The sequence below is a fragment of the Sceloporus undulatus genome, chromosome 6 (genome assembly GCF_019175285.1).
Source record: "Sceloporus undulatus isolate JIND9_A2432 ecotype Alabama chromosome 6, SceUnd_v1.1, whole genome shotgun sequence".
In the NCBI taxonomy this organism is placed as follows: Eukaryota; Metazoa; Chordata; class Lepidosauria; order Squamata; family Phrynosomatidae; genus Sceloporus; species Sceloporus undulatus.
Genome location: NC_056527.1, coordinates 72,713,644 through 72,728,392, shown reverse-complemented (window position 1 = coordinate 72,728,392; position 14,749 = coordinate 72,713,644). Strand labels below are relative to the sequence as shown.

Sequence of the window (14,749 nt, the reverse complement as noted above, 5' to 3'; positions counted from 1 at the left end):
CTGCCCATGGCGTACAATCTAAGAAATAGTAGCATAATACATATAAAAAAACAGTGCTCCTATGTCCCATACCAGAAGATTATCACATGGGGCTTTTCCCAGCTTTGTAGCATTATTATATTGTTATTGAGCAAGAATGATACAATTGCGATATTAAAACATTTACTTTCACACACAGGTTGCAATAACTTCATTAACAATTCAAGAGCGGCAAAGAGCGCAATTGATTTCCACACGTCAGCAGTCTTTAGCATTTGTTTATCATTCTTGAGAGATTTTGTGCCTGTGCAAATGGAACAAGAATGACCCTGTGAGCCTCATAGGATCATAGAATTGTAGAGTTGGAAGAGACCACAAGGGCCATCCAGTCCAACCCCCTGCCATGCAGGAACTCTCAATCAAAGCATCCCCAACAGATGGCCATCAAGCCTCTGTTTAAAGACCTCCAAGGAAGGAGACTCCACTACACTCCGATGAGGTGTGTTCCACTGTTGAACAGCCTTTATTATCAGGATGTTCCTCCTAATGTTTAGGTGAAATCTCTTTTCCTGTAGCTTGAATCCATTATTCTGGGTCCTGTTCTCTTGGAGCAGCAGAAAACAATATGACATCCCTTCAAATATTTAAACAGGGCTATCATATTACCTCAGAAGACATCTTGTTAGGATAGGAATTGTGAGGGGGTGGAAAGCCAGTTAATCCTTTGCCGTTTACTTAACCCACCTGTGTGACATTTCTGCCAAACTGCACACTGGGGGAATACCCAGATGGATGGACGAATTGTCCTAATATATTGCTATTGAATCATAATTGCTTTTCATATGTTCTGCAATAGTGCAAATGAGTTGTGATCACCAAGCCATTCACACTATTTTTATCATTAATGGGTTATTTCAGTAGAAGGACGCTTTGAAGATGTTACAAGAATGAGAGAAGGGTGAAGTTGTGTGATAATCTTTCACCCATTTGTGTAAGAATGAGGGCAAAAATACAATTCTCTAATGCTTTTCACCCCGTGTGATAATCTTCCCAGAAAGGCAAACTGAGGCAAACCTGAAGGATACCATGGCTGATGGTATTAAAAGCCACTGAGAGGTCCAGCAGAACCCACAGGGACACACTCGTCCTATCCAGTTTCCTGAGTAGGTCAAGGCAACTCATGGTACCTCTGTCCTATAACCAGGCCTGAAGCCAGATTGAAATGGATCTGGATAATCTATTTCATCCAGAAATCCCTGGAGTCATGAGGCTACCACATACTTAGGAATCTTGCTCAGGAAAGGGATGTTGATTGGCCTGTAATTCTCTAGCATGGTGGGGTTTAGCTTTATTTTCATTCTTTAGCTAGGCTGGACTGGTGAATATTAATGAACATGCAAAGCTTCCTCTTATGTCCTGAGCTATTACAGCCAGTTCTTATGTCCCTAGAAGGAGAGAATGGACTTGGAGACAGGCTTGAGTTAATCCCTGACATCTCTTCTTCCTAGCTCTGAATTTAGGCCTACAACATGGCAGGGCTAGGCATGGTCATTTTTACTTTTCTTCCTCTGATAATTCTGTGTTTTACCAGCTGCTGCTTGCTTCATTAGACACCAACAGAAAGATACAAAAATTTGCTGATCCCGGGTGATTTCCTCATTGCTTTTCCGAAGTGTAAAGGTCAGATTTAGATCCACATTAGTGTGTGAGAGAGAATGTTTGAAGAATGGAAGCAAGATAAACAGCTTTCTTTCTGGCATCTAAACTTGGAAAATTAAAATGCTAGCAGACCCAAGTAAAGCTGTTATTTTTCTGATTTAAACACAAAGCCAAGAATAATACATTAAGCTGTTACTCTTGATTTCTTTCAGTGTTTTTTTTAAACCGTCAATTAATTTCAATGAGTTAAATATTTTAATCAGGCCATCAAAGGTTATGCAATCAACATATAAACTTTCCTCATTTGATCCCCATCACACCTATGGAGATTATCACACCTGGAAACCTTGCTGGGATAGACGTGGGACTGAAACGTCAAAACCAGGTGTTGTCACATTCAGCTGCAGCCGGGCAAGTGCAGCCCGTATACAGCCTGGACTCCAGCTGTGCTTATCCAGCTGCTTTTCAAAAACAGCCCATTTTGAACAGCTACTGGATAAATGTCACTGCACACATCTTACCGTAGTAGTCTCCCATTGCCCTTACTGAAAAGACCACCGTCACTGCAGTGGAGATGGTGCTTTGGCTAGTACCCACATGGCCAGGTACCTATTTCCATGTAAAGTGGCAATGTGGGGTCTTTTCAGAAGAGGCATCAGGAAAGTAAGTTAAGGAGCATGCAGGGCTGTCTATCCGTCAGGTTGTGATGGAGTTTGTTGGAAACTCTATGGTAAATCAGGGGTCAATTTGACTCATTTTAAGCCACATTTACTCTAGGATCAGGCTGGAGTCACCGGATCCACATCTGGTCTGCCAGGATCCAGCCCTAAGTTATTGGTCTGGATTGTCCAAACAGGACCAACCCAAGGCTGGACCTGAATGGACATCCTCTAACGTTTGCATTCATTTTTCTCCAGGTATTAAGACACTTTTCTTGGATCTGATGGGCTCTTCATGCATTATTTGTTTGTTTGTTTGTTTGTTTTTATTTATATACCGCTATTCCAAAGATCATAGCGGTGAACAGAAGTAAGCTAATTAGCAAGTAAGCTAATTTGCCCCCCCAACGTCTGGGTACTCATTTTAGCGACCTCGGAAGGTGCAAGCCTGAGTTAGCTTGGGCCCTTTTGCTGGTCTGAACTCGGAACTTGTGGTTTCGAGTGAATGGCTGCAGTACAGCCTTTAACCACTGCGCCACCAGGGCTCCTGGTCACACTAAGCCAACAAACCATTTTTTGCTAAGTGCAGCAGCGAGAGGGATGGTCAGCATGAAGAGGAAATTTACTCATTTCCCATTTCCACATAAAATCACTTCTGCAAGCTGCTTTCCTCTTAAGCCTTCCAGGTACATGTTTATTCATGCAAAAAATACATCTGGAGGGAAAAGCAAAATGAAACTGACAGGGAAGATGCAAGGAAAATGGAACAGGTGCCAAAAGAGTTAGATTTTGCCAATTGTCATTTTCTTCAGCCCCCTAATCATGATATTGACTTTACAATGTCATGTTTTTGACAGAGGCTGTTTTCTTGATATCTTGCTACTCATTTCAAAGGATCCAAGTCACTTCACCATTTTAAAACATTTCTTTGTGATGAAAGCTGATCATCAGATTTCAACCTGAGGAGATTCCTCCAATGGTTCATATTTTTAAAAGTTCCAGTTATTTTCATAGTTACCACATTCCTTATACAGTTGAGAGATCTTAATCTCCACCAGACAGTAGCTAGCATATTAAATTAACTTCACATAAATTACTGTTAAACTACAACTTTTAGTTAGTAACACTTCTCATCTATTTAGTATAATCCTACTAAAGATGATTCCCATATTGTCACTGATATATAACCACTTGCGCTTAAATTGGATTTTATTTGTATTACCCATACTATTTTCCAAAATTGGAAGAGTCGTGGGATTTACAGGCACAGTGCCAGGTTGTCTTTAAGGCATATTCTTTCTTAGTTTTTATTGAAGCTTAATATTTCTTTTTTTAGTAAATACCATGTTACTCTCCCTATACATCTTATAACATTGAACAAGGGAATCTTATTTAGTATTAATTTATTCTATATTGCCTTTCTCCTAACATGGAACTCCATGCAGTTTACAACTTAGATTAAAACAAAGATAGCTAAGAACCTGATGATAAAATAAGTTTAAAAAAAAATCAAATAAACTGTCCAGTGAAAACATTACAATTTAAAACTTTGTAATGGTATTTTAAAAATAACAGGAATAAAAGTGCAGAATAATAATAATAATAATAATAATAATATCCTGCCTTTCTGTGTAGCATAACCACAATGGCTTGTACACACCCGATTAAAAGACACTTCAGCACAACCAAAAAACTGTGAAATATCAGTGGAAGGAGACCACAGAAGGGGCCAATCTTCATTTGGAAGAGAATTCTACAGCCAGGGAGCAGCTACCACAAAGACATTTTCAGGTGTTCTCAGTAATATAGGCCTGTTACAGACTGCCAAAATAAAGCTGCTTCGGGTCTCTTTGGAAGTATGCTGTTTAAATGATGCATGCATCCTAAGAATCCAGAAGCTGCACCAAAGCTGCCCTCCAGTGCTTAGGAATGGAGTGTGTCTTTTGCGCGACCTCCGGACTCTTAGGACCCATGCATCATTTAAATAGCATATCTCCAAAGAGACCCGAAGCAGCTTTATTTTGGCAGTCTGTAACAGGCGATAGTTACTGTAATTTTTAGATTGTAAACCTAATTTTAGATTATATGCCAGAGGGCGGGGAACTGTCTAGCAATTTGTAAGCTGCTCTGAGAATCTTTGTGGCAGAAGAGCAGGATATAAATAAGGAAAATGAAATATAGTGGGACCAAGAGAAAGTCCTTCCATGAGGATTTCAAGACTCAAGCTTTCAATAAAATTCACTGCCCATTTATTTTCACAACATTGGCTTTTTGGGTATAATAAAATATTCTTGCAATGGATAAAAATGTTATATTCAGCACCAAGAGCTCAGGTTAAGACCAGTTTTTTTTTCTCATCTGTTTTTACATTGAAAGGTGGTATAAACCAGGGATGATATCACATGACATAATTACATGAATAAATTTGGTTTTAGAAAGTTACTTGATATTCAGGGATGTGCATGTTCTTTTGAATTATTTACCTGTTTCTTGGAAATTAACAAATAGCCGATGGAAGTGGATTTTTTTGCATTCTTTTGACTGCTAAAAGATCGTTACTTTATTACTGGAATGATCTTTCCCCATCTGTGATCCAATGGATATACCATCAAATAGTGTTTGCAACATGTGAAAGAATGATGTAGAGATGAAATTTACAAATGTACTTATAGTTGATTACTTGGTCAGCTATTACAGAAGTTTACTATTAATATAGTTATTTTGCCTCCACGTTTTTATTTTCCAGAATTTGTTATACTGGAACGTTATTGTATGCAATTGAAGATCCCATTTGGATACAATTTTATTTGTTTTTTAAAGTATTAATATGGGCTGACATAGGGAGATATGGTCTTTTAGACAGCCTGGATCTAACCTGTTTAGGATTTTGTAGGACAAACACTGTGAATCATGCCTGTTTCAAGAAGAGAATTGTATGTTCTCTGTAATCAGCCCCAATCAGCAGTCTGACCACAGCACTGGGGGGGGGGATTATTGGGATATGGGGGTTTATATGGATTTTTAACTGTAAGCCGCCCTGATTGTCATTGACAAAGAGGCGGGATATAAATAAAATGTATTATTATTATTATTATTATTATTATTATTGACTTGCTGGAGTTTCTGAACATCTTCCACAGGCAGCCCCATGTAAAATCTGTTATAGAGTGTAATCAAGGCATATGTCACTGTAGCCAGATCTAACATTTCAAGGAATTAATTTAAATAGTTTTAACTGTGCAAAGACACTCCTGGCCCCTCCCAAAATATGAGCATCTAGGCTCAGGGCTGAGTCCATCGCATCCTCCAGGCACAGAAGGACACTTTTCTTCCATGTGATAATCTCCAATAATTGGGTGGTGGGAGTGAATTCTTTAGAGAATTGCATTTATCACAAATATTAAATCTCTTCTGTTTCTTCTATAAAAATAACCAACTGCAGTTTAATCTTAACTTTCTATTTTTATCATCAAAACTACTGTACTTTTTAAATCTGCATATACTTCATCTTTTTAACTTGTATGGATATAGGAAATCCTAAAGGTCCTCAGTTATTCTACTAAGTGAGGTTAAACCATGCCATATTTAAATGGATTTTACTTACATTTGACATGAGGTCAAATTCTCACCATTAAAAAAAGAAAATAAAATTGTCCCCAGAGAGACAGATTCAGAACAACTTATATTATAGAAGTCACTATTACAGGATCCCTTTCCTTCTGTGAATGATCTTCTGCAAAAATAATTTCTTTAGTTCTGTCCACACTAGAGAAATAATCCAGTTTCCCGGTTCCTTTTCTGGGGCTCAGGGCCCACCTGGTGTGTCAGGGCTTGCCTTTGGCATCTTGGGGCAGTGATTGCTGCCCAAATCAATCTCCATTTCTCCATCTTTTGATGATAGTAGTACCTATATTTGAATCAGCACTCCACAAATCATCATCAGTTCCTTTGTTAATAGTTTGTTCCACTCCCACAGTTGTTTGGTTTATTACTTAATTAAATCCTACAAAGCCTCTTTCAGCATCCGTTTGATATCACCTTACAAACCTCGAGTCCTTTATGTCTGGAAACTCCTGCTTTGTCATAATTTTCATCTGGTTAAATTCATACCAAATCATTTGGCTGAGATCCATAATGTCAAATGTCTGATCTGAATTCCTTTAAACTATTTTGACAGATGTCTAAATATTTTTCCCCCTTTAACTGAAATCAGTCACTTATACATAAGATGCTGCTGCTAGATTCTTTAAACTGGCTGGCCCTCCTGCTTGTGTTCTCTTGTATCAGCCAGAATTTATGTTTCAGTTGTCAATTGTTAGTTCACTTCCCCTCTGCAAAGCAAAAAGATATTATCTTGATATTATCTCATGTAAGTAAACAGAACATACTTTTCTTTAACCAGCTTGTTATGTTGCTGTGCAGCAAAATTAAATCCCAATATAATTGCCGTTGTTGTTGTTGTTGTTGTTGTTGTTAACTGCCCTTTAGTCGATCTCCACTCATGACACAGCTCTAAGACCCTCTGTCCTCCACTGCTCTGCTTAATTCCTGCAACCGTATACCGGTGACCTCCTTAATAGAGTCCTTCCATCTGGCATGTGGCCTTCCTCTCTTCCTACTTTCCTCCACCTTCCCCAGCATTATTTTCTTTCCCAATGACTCCTTCCTTCTCATGATGTGTCCGAAATACAACAGCTTCAGTTTGGTCCTCTTAGCTTCCAGGGAGGTTTCCGTCTTGATCTGCTCTAGAACCCATTTGTTTGTCCTTTTGGCTGTCCATGGATTCCTAAGTACTCTTCTCCAGCACCACATCTCAAACACATTGATTTTATCTGCTTTCTTTACTGTCCATCTCTCACATCCATACATGGTAATAGGGAATACAATGGCTTGTATGATTCTAACTTTTGTGCTCAGTTGTATATCTTTGCATTTTAGAATCTTTTCTAGTTCTTTCATAGCCACTCTCCCCATTCTTAATCTTCTTCTGATTTCCTGACTGCAATCCCCATTTCTATCAATGTTTGATCCCAGGTATGGGAATTCTTTTACTATTTCTATTTCTTCATTATCTAGGTTGAACTTGTGAAGGTCCTTGGTGGTCATTATTTTTGTTTCTTTATGTTCAACAGTGAGCCTGCCTTTTCACTTTTTCCTTTGATCTTCCTTAGTAGGTGTTCCAGGTCTGTGTGGTTTTCTGCTAGTTGATACAAGCTTCTCAACTTCAAAAGGGATTACATTTATATGTTGTTGTTTTTTTGTACTTACAGTTTCATTCTTGCCTCTCTTCTTATCCATCTATTCTCACAGTACATTGGAGCAAATAGAATATTCCCTAAGGGGTGACATTTCATTGTTTGTGGAAAATCCCTATTTTTCTATAGAAAAAATTATTTTTGAGTTATTCTTAGAAGTTAGAGTACACACAATATTTAGATTTCACCTTATTTTTGCTGCTGTTGTTTGCTCTGGCTTGATTAGTTGGGTGAACAGAGCTAATGCCTACAAAGAGGGGTTGGTTGCCTCTCCGGACAGATATTCCTCTGATATCTCTACCAGGGGATTATTTTATATCCTCCTCCAGGCCCCAAATCTCTATTCTTCTCCCGAATAACTGATTCCCAGAGACTATTGCCGCTGGACTTCCTCTTCTTGGAGATAATCTAGGATGTCTATTTCCCCTGAGCTGTGGGTGGAAGTAAAGCATGTCTTGGGGAAGCAGGTTTATGTTGCAGTGGCCACCCATACTTGCTTTGTTGCTACCGCTGTTACTACCGCTGTTGCTATGTTTGTGGGCAAAGTTTTAAGGGACTTATGCTCATTCTGCTGCTGCTGGAGAGGCAGTGTTTGGAGGTGAGGTTTTAAAGGACCTCAGCTCCCACTCTCCTGCTGCCACTGCTGCTTCTTCAATGCTGATCCTTTGTTCCTTCAAAAAATTCAATGTGCAAATTTGGCACAGAAAAACAATCTCAAACTGCAAATAGTATTTGAAATTATTTCAATTTTTGAAGACTGTCTTGTAGTTGAAAGAAAATTGCTAAAATACTGCTTGCTTCCTTGGAGAACAAAATTAGTGAATTATACCTCTCTAGCACCTTGGAATGCCTGTTCTGGAGGGGATACTTTTCTCAACAAACAGGCCATCCACAAGGGAGACAGGTGGACTATTTCTTCCTGGTGGTGGTGGTGGGTACAGGGACCTCAGTGTGCTGATTCCCTAAATTGCACCTCATTATTCTATAGCCCCATCACTTGGGCCTCACGGCACTGTTAATACATCCCTGAAAGTCTCAGCCACAAACACCTCTGCTTCTCTATCCTGGAATGAGTGTAACTTCATTTCACAAATTTGTTACTGAAGCTATATATGTAGTCACAAAGGGAAACAGGATGCCATTTCTTCAGACAACTCTTTCTCCAGTGACACCTTTGTTTTTTGAATCACTGCTTATATAAGTACACTTCTCCTGTGAACTCACTGGTTCATGTAGATGATTTTTCAGAAGACTATCCCTTTATGGCAGACTATAACACAAGAACTACTGCCAAGACCATGCCCTAGTGGTTTCGTGACTACATTATTGTAACCTCCTTCTGACAGGACTTCCTCTTTCACACCTCCATCCTTTAATCTCTGTCCAGTATTCAGCTGCCCGTATTGTCACATCCGCTTGCCGCTTTGACCATGTTTCACCTCTTTTATCCTCCCTTCATTGGCTCCCCTTCCCCTTCTGCATCCGGTACAAGCTTTTATTATTGACTTTCAAAGCCCTCCATGGATTGGCCCCTCCTTACTTATCTGACATTATTTCTCCTTACATTCCTACTCGCACCCTCCGCTCTTGTAGTCAAGGTCTCCTGTCACAATGTAGGACTACCACTGCCCCCTCCCGAATTTGTCCCTTCTCGCTTGCTGCCCCTTACTCCTGGAACCTTCTTCCCCCACATGCACACCTCATCATTTCTCTACCCAGTTTCAAAACTGAATTAAAGACTATATTGTTTAGAGAAGCATTCCCAGAGGTGAGCCCCTCTCTGACCCAGGAAGCCTCCTTTTAACCATCCATTAAGAAGCCAAGCCCTTCCTCCAGTCGATCTGCCTTGGTCCAGGCCTCGGAGGTGGAGAAGAACTGATGGACCTGATCCCATTCCCCACCACCACTCCCCTTTCCTTTTGTGTCGTGTCTTCTTAGATTGTAAGCCTGAGGGCAGGGAACCGTCTAACTAAAAGATTGTATGTACAGCGCTGTGTAAATTTACTGCACTTTATAAATAAAAGTTAATAATAATAAGTTAATAACTATAACTGACTGGAGAGTCTGTATACACTTAAATTTGTAATGAACACTGGCTTGGAAGCTATTTTGGTTCTGATGCGTTACTCTAATAGGGAAAAGATAAAAATACTACAGTGAAATTGAAATCAACTTAACAACGAGTGGTAGAAGAGTTTTATATGTTCCACTAACCTCACAGGGACCTCTGTGGAAACACAGAAGGGGATCCTCTTGGTGGCTGCTCCCAGGCTCTGGAACTCCATCCTTGGCCCCCTATGTGGGTTCCTTATGGCAGCAGGTGAAGACATTTCTGTTTCAATAAGGCATTGGGAAATTGCTGTTTATGGAGACAAGACTTTTAAATAATGTAGTTTTACTTAAACATGTTTTCTTTGTTACTTTTAAAACAGTATGGTTTTAAATTGATTTTCATTGTAATAATAGTTTAATCACTTTTTAATATTTGTATACCTTAAGTGATGTAATCAGTTATAATTTTTGTAAGGTGCCTTGAGTCCAAGAGCTGGGGAAAAGGAAGGAAAATAACAACTGTTTATTAGGCTTTTGTTATAGTTTTCGTACAATTCCTTCAGTATTACAAAAGAAAACATTTATATTGATGTTTTTGTAATATGCATATTTATGAATCTTTCAGAAGGCAGATGATAATCAGCGAAAAATCCTTTACTTGGCTAACATCCCTAAGGTATAGTATAGATGTGACAACCCTGTTTAAGTATGTGAAGTGGTGTCATATTGAGGATACAGCAAGCTTATTTTCTGCTATTCCAGAGAATAGGGCTCAGAACAATTAATTCACACTATAGGAAAAGAGATTCCACCTAAACATTAGGAGGAACTTCCTGACAGTGAGAGCTGTTCGAAGAAGGTAAACACTTTCTCAAAGAGTGGTGGAGTCTCCTTTGGAGGTCTTTAAACAGAGGCTGGATGGTCATCTGTCAGGTATGCTTTGATTGTGTGTTCCTGCATGGCAGGTGGTTGGACTGGGGTCTCTATAATTCTATTATTGTAGTAGCAGTAATCATATTTTATGACATTAATTGCTATTTTCATAACAGTTGGAAAACAGGTCATGATTTTGATTGTGGCTGTTAAGCAATCTAAAGTTAGTGAGCTAACACATACTACAATATTAATTGTAATTTTTTTATTTAATTCATATTTGACATGACAATCTATACCCTACAATGCTTTGCCAATGTGGGCTCTGAAGTGCCTTCCCACTTAACAGATTTTCTATAGAACTGCAATAAGGGGGCTTCAAAACAGAATTGGAATCCAATCTTGTTTCATCTCTGGAGCAGCTTAAAACTGCAAACTAGTTAAGCCAAAATGCATGTATCCAATAAACAATGCAGTGTAAATGGCTTGTCAATCACAGATGAAATCTGTATTTATTTCTCTTTCATGCACATACCTTCCAATCTGTTTATGAAATAGGTGCCCCAAAGCTCAGCTGAACACAAGCATCTGGTATTTGATGTCAGGCACAGATGGACCAGACGCGCAGTGCATTTGCCCATAACATTCACTCTCAACATGACCATCACAATCAGGACTTTTTCATGTATTTCCCAAAGCAATACAATTTTCCTGTCTTCTCCAAAGCAATAGGATTTTCTAGAAGAACTCATGGAACTATTTTTAAGGTTCTTAAAAGATGGAAGAAAATGCATCTAACATTCTAGAAGAATTCCCAGAAATAAATAGAAAAAAACAAATATATTGAAAATATAGCTTATGTACAGTTTTGGGAAGAGTCTTGATGCAAAGCAGCAAAAGATGGATTTCTCTGTCTTTGCTTCGAGAAGTCCCTATTCTAACTAAAAATGGGAGAATCTGTGAACACTCCAAAAAAGGAAAGGAAAAAAGCACCCTTATATTTGGGTTCATTGTTAATAGAAAGTCATCAAGATAATGTTCAAATTTTTTCTACAGTAATTTTGGTTTTTTCATACTGGTGCTATTTGGAATTTCTTCCTGTTAACAGCTACTTCTGTTCTTGTTGGTCATGCTGTCACTATACCTACAAAACAAACCCAATTTTTTAGAGAAAGACTGTGGGATTATGTGTAATACATTAATGTACACTAAAGTCTTCTTCTGACCTTATTGTGCACATTTCAAAGCATTGCTTTCCATGTCACTGGATCTCCTTCACAGGGCATTGTAATGCTGAAGTTGCATGACCACCTTGTAGGGATATTTTAGCTGTGGATTGTTGCATTGACAGGAGTTGGATTGATGGCCCTTGCAGTCCCCTTCAACCCTATGATTCTGACCCATCAGTGTTGCAGTGCTCTAAAGGATTGAGAGAAAGTAGTGTCAGAATATATGAAGAATGCAGACAAAAATTACCAAAAACACCCCAACATTTAGTGAATGCTGCAACACTCAGGGAAAATTGTGTCACCATGGGGTTGGCTACACTCAGTCTCTCTCACACCCACAAAAAACAAAACAGAACAGAACACCACACATTGCAAAGCATTTTCCTGTTAACACCACACAGATCAAGGTGAGATCAGCATAACCAGCCACACATTTTCCCTTGGTGAATGCATTTCAGTGCAAGGGAGCTGTCCACATCTCCGATCCCCCACATTACTTTCAGTCACATGGCTGTGTCCACACCGCTTTTATTTCTCCCTGTCATACATGTGAACATGTATATTTCAGTTTCAAATGTAAGGAAACAATCATCTTTTTGCCCCACATATCTGTATTCCCATTGGATGGCTTATACAAGTGATGAGCAGGTCATGATTAAGGGTTCCAGATCACTGCCTAACAACCTGTTCTGCCCACTGAACCCCCCCCCCCCAGCTCCACAGTAATGCCACCTTGGAGGGCTTGCCACACAAAGGATTATGCAGATTTTCCACAAAAGTATAAAGTCCTCAAGCATAAAAAAAAAAATCCTGCATTTCAAGTTAACCATCAAGAATGTTGTGTATTCTGCTTGCAGCAACCATAAGCTGATATGATTTCTTTTTCTGGCAGTGTAGACAAGCCCTATGCTGTAGTAGGCCTTTCTTCTTCAGATTTTTCTCCAGCACTCAGAGCAGAAATGGCTACTGCCTTTTTGTCTCACACCCTCCAACATTTCACAGATGAAAACTGGGACACGTGTGTCCTAGCAGCATCAGCATTTGGTCAAGATGGTAAAGATTATTAACAATGATGAACACAGAAGCTGGAAGAGAATGCAGCACTTTGCTTTTGCCTGAGCCTACTGGGAAGGTCAAAGTTTTACTCCCTACTCTCCTCCCCTCTCCCCACTGAGGCCTGGGACAGATGGGCCCGAAGTGGTGTGTCGTCGCCAATACTAGGGTTTGAAAATGCGCTGCAACCGCACGCTCCGGAACCCTAGCACGTGATGACTGTGGCATCATTGCAGCGTCCCATCCACATGATGTAAGCAATCAATCTTGATGTAAGCAATGCGCAGAGTATAGATGTCGCTGCATGTCGCCTACATCACGAGTGCGCCAATGGCACACTCAAGATGTGTGTGCCGTCCTAAAAAGAACCCAGTTTTTCCATTTTGGGGGGGGGGAGGGAGGAGTGACGATGGGCAGTTTGGCTGCTCTGGCGTCTCTCCACAGGTAAAATAATAATAATAATAATAATAATAATAATAATAATAATGATGATGATTTATTTCTAGCCCGCCCAGTCACGAAGAATCCAGGCGGGTTACAACAGTAAAATACATCAAGTTACAATAAAGTTTTTAAAAAATCAAACCCTAGACCTACCCCCCCCCCCATTCCCAGTACTAAAACAGAATTAAATAGTAATAGTATAAAAACATTAAAAACATTAAAGTCATTAAACAAAAAATAGGCAGAAAGATAGGCGGGGAAGAATAGACAGATGAGGGGACAAATATCTCTATATCTGGGGAGGGTAACTAAGTTGGAAAGGCCTGCCGGAATAGATTCATCTTGAGTGCTTTCTTAAAAGCTGTCAGAGTGGCAAACAGGTAAACAGGTAGCTGCCAGTCCGCCCTTTTGGGGCGGATTGTACCAGGCCTGAGTTACTTGAGTACAAACTACTTTTGTACTGTGAGCTCAGTTTGCAGCAATTGAAGTAAATTGAAGATAATGAGGAAAACTGGGAAGAGGAGAGGGAAACTGGGACATTTTTTAAAAAGCTGAAAAAGGCCCTCCCTCTATCCGCCATCTTGAGGGAGAGGAAGGCAAGCCAGCTGCAACGGGCCTCCAAGGGAGTGCAGGTCTGCTGGACTTCCCCCCTTCCTTACTGTCATTCCCTTCTCCTTTTGTGTCTTATCTTTTTTAGATTGTAAGCCTGAGGGCAGGGAAATGTCTAATTAAATTGTAAGCTGCTCTGATAGCTTTGGCTGAAGAGCGGGGTATAAATAAATAAGTATTGGCAGTTTACAGACCGCCCTTTTGGGGTGGCCTGTTCCTGCCCCTTTCCCCACCAGATCAGGGCCTCAGTTGCCACAGCGGCAGCCTCTGAGGCCCCGATCCACCGCTTTCCAGGCCGCAGGGAAGTGGCAAAAGGCCGCTTCCCCATGGCCTGGAAAGAGGTGTCCTTGGGGCTTCATGCCCCAAGGACACCCGACCAGCGGCAGGGTGTTGCTTTTGTGTTGCTAGCGCAGCTGTGAAAAGGCTGCGCCCAGCGCCACAAACCTGGAAGGAGCTCCATTTTGGAGCTCCTTCCGGCGCCGTGGAAAGGACGCCCCAAGCGCCCTTGCACGGCGCCAGGATGTCATTTCCGTTCCGCTCCATTTGGAGGCGGCACGGTCGTGATGTCTCAATGGTGGCGCCCATGTAGAATGGGCGCCGCCATTTTGTACATACTAGGTACGTACTAGGGTTAGGGCATCCGGAAAGGACACCCTTTCCTAACCCTAGTACGTACCTAGTGCGTACTTTTTGCGCATCTGGAATGCGCCATTATTATTATTATTATTATTATTATTATTATTATTATTATTATTATTATTATTGGGTGATAGGATTAACCAGGACTGTTCCTGTCAAATCAAGACAACTGGACATATGTTGTTTTCTACAAGCACAAATGTTTCCTAAAATCGTAGAATGTAGTACCAGTCTAAGGAGATTATCACACACTAAATCCACGCTGGGATAGATGTGGGTTTTAACTGTCACTGACAGT

The 14,749-nt window shown here is 40.2% G+C and overlaps 1 long non-coding RNA gene across 2 annotated transcripts in view; it reads right to left on the bottom strand.

Annotated features, from left to right (window-relative positions):
- The window catches only part of LOC121935694, a 225,720-nt gene extending 213,834 nt beyond the window's left edge, over positions 1 to 11,886 (bottom strand). The window contains exons 1-4 of one of the 2 annotated variants that reach the window (XR_006104837.1): positions 11,704 to 11,886; positions 10,046 to 10,097; positions 9,767 to 9,884; positions 7,382 to 7,675 (exon numbers count right to left, since the gene is read on the bottom strand). This is a non-coding gene — a long non-coding RNA (uncharacterized LOC121935694). Of the gene's footprint in view, positions 1 to 7,381; positions 7,676 to 9,766; positions 9,885 to 10,045; positions 10,098 to 11,703 lie in introns of those variants that run through there. The other variant, XR_006104836.1, reaches the window with a different exon arrangement.
- Between the last annotated feature and the right edge of the window lie 2,863 nt (positions 11,887 to 14,749).